Raw genomic sequence first — 6,660 nt, 5'->3', positions numbered from 1 at the left:
CTAGTTGTTTCATAATTTTATCTATCCAAATTAATCTTTCTTTTAATTGTTTTCTTCCTTTTCTAAGCTGAATTCTTTAATTAATTTCTTCGTATAGCCAACTTTATTTTTCTCTAACTCTTTTAATATATTTTAACATTTTTAATCTGTATAATATCCATCTGAATAATAACTATTATTATCTAAGTAATAACTATTTGAATAATATAAACTAAGATCATGCATATCTTCTAATCATTCTAGACTTATGATGCTTCATAAAATATTTTTTCCGATATTATTTTCTTTATGTCTTCTATTTCTAAGTCTTTAAATGATATATAAAACAAGTATCTTAATTTCATCAAATATATAGCTTGTCATATTATCCATATGATATTTAGGCTTCTACGAATAACTTGGATAACTTGGAATTGGATTTTAGTAATTTATGGTTTATTAAATGCTTTATCATAATATTTACTGGTTGTTTGTTTTAATCTTAATAATTCTTGTATATTTTCATTAAGAAATTCCATATATTTTGTATCTTTAGTTCTCATATAATTTTCTAGATTTGTTTTCATTAGTCTTTATATTAATTGTATATTTTTCATGTCCATTTTCCAATATTCTAAATATACGTAATTTATCATGGCTGATGTGTAGGTTTGGCATGTAGATATTTGTAAGAGTAAGTAGGTACGTGTGGTATATAATTTATTCTAGTCATAAAATATTTATCAAATATTTTTTCCAATATGATTTTTCTTATATCTACAATTTCTATATCTCTAAGTTCATACAAAACAAGTATTTTAAATTTATCTACCATTTCATCAGATAAATAAGTATTCATTTTTCATATGATGCTTTTTTCAAAGTATTCCCTTCCATCATACACATAACAAAATATGACCATTTTAGATTACTATATACTAGATTATTCTTAAATAACATGTTCTTCAGTCACTATTAGCATGGTAATCTGGATACTTTTCCCTTAAACAGCGCCTCTGCTCGGGCTACTCCTTTATCATGGCTTTCTTGCCTCACTGGTTTCATCTTTAGGATGGCATAGTTCTTAGGGATTTTTCTCCTTTTTCACTTTGCTAATAAACTTCGTAACATGCTATTCTTCGAATAATTCTACTATAAAGTAACTAACATGAACATATTTTATCATATCATGATTGTCAGGAATTTATGAATTTAGCTATTCATAATCGTAAATAAATATACCTATTCTGGTATGTTTGATAATTCTAGGCTTTGTTTATCCATAGTTTTTCCTTAGAAATATATCTGGTTTTTATTAAATATTCAAAAAGTTTTTTGTGTACAAGAAGGAAGGCTTTCTTTCAACACATGAAAGTCTTATCTTTATCTTTGCCGAAGGCTTACATATTTATAAGAGGAAAAGAACTATTCCTACTTTACAATACTATTCCTACTTTTTACGAAAAAGTCTTCCTTTTCAAAAGTAGAAAACGACTAGACTAGTATAATAAGACAAAAACTAGGTCCTATCTTTACAAAAGAAAAAATCTTAAGGCTAAAAACAAAAAAACAATAATGGCACTTTGACCAAAAAGTCAAAAACTATACAATCAATTTACGTAACAAAATTTCAAGACTATACATGTCATTTTAATATCTTGTTTTTTATCTCTTCCATTATTGCTCTGTATTTTTCTATCTTTTTTGTGTATCTTTCAGCTGTCGTCCTTATCTTCTTCTATTCCAGTTAAACTTTTGGGATAATATTATCTTCTCTATTAGATTTCGAACATTGATGGTCTGGATATTTGTGTCCAATTATCTTGCAATATCTTGTTAGTAATTCTTCTGAAATAAACCCCTTCTTAATTGCTCTTGCAGTTGGTTGTTTCTCTGGGTTGAGTAATGTTAGAATCCATTGTCTAAAATCTTCCATATTTGTTTGTCGTAGCTCTCTTGAATTTGAATAAATCATTTGATGATCTCTTGAATAATAGCTCCATATTAGGTTTTCATTAATATAATTATTTGTTAATTCTTGAACAATCGTAGCTATTCCAATAAGTCATTTATTTGCATAAAAATTAGGTATCTCGATTTTAGGTATCTCTGGTTGCTGGACAATATCTTCCGGTATAATCATATCTATGGTTAATCTTATTTTTACAATTTGTATAACTGGTTTGATCTCGTCATATAATATCTCTGCTGGTACAGTATAAAACTTTATAAAAAATAAATTTCCTTTGGTTATTCTTTTATCAGTGATGAATGCTCTATATAATTCTGGCATATCTGTTAGTTCATTTCCTTCATGGGTATATACAGTATTTAATAATCCATAACTGAAACAAGTTTTAACTAAGTTTAGGTTGGTTTTCGATAGTGCGATTAACTTATTGTAACCTTGTAATTTTTGGGTTATATAATTTGTGTTTGGTTCTTGGATATCTGTGGCTCTGGGTTTAACGTTTAGATAAGTCTGTATTTTATGAATATTTTGTATGTATGCTCGGGATATGTGGTTATAGGCTTTTTTATCTTGGTTCAAAGCTTTTCTATTTCATTACTCATACTGTCCACTTTCATTGAAAACGTAGTTAGGGTTTTGAGTATTTTTTCTAAAGCATCTTCTTCTATTATATCAGTCTGTGTAGCTTTGTCTTGATATGTAATCTGCAATAACATTTTTGTTAGTACTAATTACTTCAATTGTAAATGTAAAATTTAATATATTTAATACTAGTCTCTGAATCTCTTTCGTTGTAGCTGAATTTTGTATTTTCTTTGTTAACCACCAGCGTACCCGTGTATTATTTGTTCGTACAATAAACTTGTTATATACAATATATGGCTCAAATGCTAATAAACATTTGTATAATGAACATAATTATTTTCTATTTATTTCCCATATTATTTCTGTTTCATTAAACGAACCTGAGTAGTATCTACAATGGTGTTCTAATTTTTCTTCTTCATATCTATATTTAAGTACTCCTCCGTAACTACATTCACTAGCATCTGCTTCTACTATATATATAAATTTTTTATTTTCATCTAGAAATTGTAATTTTGGTAAACTCTTTACAAAGTATTTTTTATTTTCTGAACTTATTTTTTATCTTCTTCGTTGTAATTATATTCTACATCCTTTTTAAATTTTTCAGTAATGGTTTTAGGTTTTCTGCTAATTTTGGTATATATTCTCTTACTTGGTTTACTAATCCTAAAAATAATTATAATTTCTTTTTTGTATCTAATTCTTCTTTTGAATTTATTATTTTTTGTACTATATGTTGTTGCATTTTTACTCCACTTTTATATATTTGTATTCCTAAAAACTCTATCTGGTTTTTCATAATTTCGGTTTTCTTTTCACTTAAACTTATTTTTAATTTTTCTATTATATCTATAAATTGTTCTAATAATTTTAAATGTTCCTCTTTAGTTTTTGTATATAGTAGTATATCATCTATGTATACTATACAATTAGATAATTGTTTAAAATAACTATCCATAAATTGTTGGTATCTACTTGGTGCATTTTTATATCCAAATGGTAATACGTTCCATTCATAAAATCCTAGTGGTACCGTAAATGCGGTTAATTCCTTAGAATTTTCATCTAACTTTAAGTGGTAAAATCCTAATTTACAATTAAATTTACTAAAGTAGTTATATCCTTGTATTTGTCTTATTTTTAATATCTTATTTGATATTGGATAATTGTATGTCATAGTTTTTGCATTTAAATTTATATAGTCAATCGTCATTCTACTTTTTCCTCTTTTTTGTTCACTATGCTTATTTACTATAAATGCTGGATTATTATATTTACTATTGTTTCTTTGTATATACTTTTTTCTAATAATTCATCTATATGCATTTTAAATTCTTTTAAATCATCAAAATTATATGTTAATGATTTTTGAGTTATTATACTATTTTTATCTATTAATTCAATTTTTATAGTAGTTTTATGTTTTTCCCATCCTTTTAATGGATCTTCACTGTATGATTGTCTTAATCTTTTCTTTATTATTTCAACCTTATCTATTGAAAATATAGTTATTTCTTTTTTATTTATCGAAAATACAACTAGTTCTACTATGTCTTTTGTATTTTTTATATTTTCTGACTTTTGTGTAATTTTTTCACTTCCTTTTATCCAATCAGTTTTCTTTCTTATTTTATTAATAACTCTTTTTGCTCTTACTTTTAGTTTACATGGTGTTGTAAACCACCAATCTGTTTTAGTTATTATATGTGGGTATAATTTATCTAAAAATGGCATTCCTAAAAGCATATCTTTTGATGTTAGTTCGTAATTATAGATTTCTTCTATTGTTATTATTTATCCTATATCTTTATTTTTACACTTTTAGCTTTATATGGAATTAACCTTCCTTCATTATTAGATCCTTTGACTACTATTAGTATTTTTAATTTATCACATTTACTTTCTGATAAACAGTTGTATATACATAAGTTTGCTTCTGCTCCTGTATCTATCATAGGTGTATAATACCTTTATAATATCCTTTTACTATTATTTTTACAAGTACATATATTTTCATATCATGTTAAAGCTCTTTTTATGAATAATCTTTCTTTATTATATGTTATAGATAATTGTGTATGTTCTATATTGTATTGTTTTACTTGTTCTAACCATTTTATTCCTAATATTATATCTGTTTTTTGCATTTCTTCCTTTATTTCAAATTCTATTTTTATTTTTTTGACTCCTATTATTATTTCTTTTTCTGTCGTATCTTTAATGTTTATAAGACTCCTTGGTAGATCTGGGCATATATTACTATTAGATTTTATTTCTTCAATTTTATTAGATATTTTGCTATATAATTTTCTTCTTGTCCTGTGTTTAAGAGTGTTAAATATTTTTTTTTATTTATTGTTCCTGTTATATAATATTGATTTAAATTGACTGTTGAAGTTGTTTCATAACTTGTTTTTTTTATGAGATTGATGATTCTAGTTTTTCATGAGTTTTCTTTTTGTACTTATTCTATCATTTATTATTTCTAAATCTATGTCTTTGTAACTATAATCATTATTATCAATTGTTTTTACAAATTGTTCCTGTTATTAATTTCTATTTGTATTTTATTAATTTTATTTTTTCCTGTTATTTTATATTTTGTTATTAATACATATAGATTTTTACATCTTGCTGTAAATATTTTACTTCCTGGGTTAGTTTTATTCCTGTTATTTTCTAATATAATACTAATGATTTATCTATATTTTTATCTGTTATTGCTACTGAATAATTCGCACTTATTATAAACTTAAATTTTTGGTATATTAAATTTTCTTTTATGGCAGTTATTATACTTTTTTCTATAGGTTCTATAATTCTATCATCTGCTAAATATAATTCTATTAGTGTATCTATTCCTTCTCTAAAACATGCTTTTATCAATATCTCTGTTCCTCCAAGGTGTACATATTTTATTGGGTTTTTGCTTTTTATATCGTTTATTTTCTTATTAATTATTCTTTTTGTTACTAGTGGTATACTAGCTCTACCTTTTGCATATCTACAGTCTATTACATGTTCTTTTTGGCTTACTACGTAGTATTCTTCCTTTTTTCTACTAAATATATTTTTTATTGTTGGTGTTTTAAATATTTTTTCTACACTTAAGTCAAACTCTTTTCCTTTTATTTCGTCAAATATATTATTATCAAATATTATTTTTTTATCAGTTCCTTCTTCATTTAAATATTCTTTCTTTGTTATTATTTTTATATCTTCTTCAGTTATTTGGTTCATTTTTATATCTTCTTCAGTCATTTGATTCATCTAAATCACTATCTATTTCATTATCTGTTTCATTCTCCAAAATTTCATATATACTATCTTCACTTTCTAATACATAATCTATATAATCTCTCTACATATATTATGTATTTTCTATTTTTATTTCTGATATTTGTTTCTCTTTTGAGTTTTTAGGCATTTTACAATCTCTAGCTAAATGTCCTAGTTTCCCACAATTATAACAAGTACATTCTTTTATAGATTTCTTTTTCCTATATGGTCTTTTATGTTTATAATTTTTTACATAATACCTTTTTCTTAGTTTCTTATATTTATATTTTGATTTTTTGTATTTCTTATATTTCTTATGTCTTTTTCTTTTCTTATAATATCCTTCTTTACATTCAAATTGAGGTGCTATTTTATCTTTGCAACATGCTAAATTTCTTATTAATGTTTTTTCCATTTTTATTTCTTCTCTATATTTTTCACATAGATTTCTATACCATTGTTGTAAAAATTTTATTCTTGTTCCTAGGGTATCTATTATTTTTGCTTCATCCCAACTCTTTATTATTTTTGAACTAAATGGTTCAGGTAATTTGCTAAATTATAATCTTCTTATTTCATTACTTTCCTCTATATTATATGTTCCCTTATAGTAGTATTCTTTAAATGCGCACGTATATTCATCTATATAGCACGTATTACATATTTCTAATTTTAACATTAAATTCCTATTCGTATTTTTTTTCTTTATTTTGTTCTTCTTCTTCTATTGTTATACTACTAAATTCATCTCTTATAGTTACTTCATATTTTTTTAATATTTCTGTTGGTGATATTTTAGTAGTTGTTGATGTTCCTTCTGTGTTATTATCAGATCTTAATAC

The sequence above is a fragment of the Capsicum annuum genome, chromosome 11, assembly GCF_002878395.1.
Source record: "Capsicum annuum cultivar UCD-10X-F1 chromosome 11, UCD10Xv1.1, whole genome shotgun sequence".
NCBI lineage: Eukaryota > Viridiplantae > Streptophyta > Magnoliopsida > Solanales > Solanaceae > Capsicum > Capsicum annuum.
Note: the sequence above shows the minus strand (reverse complement) of the source record.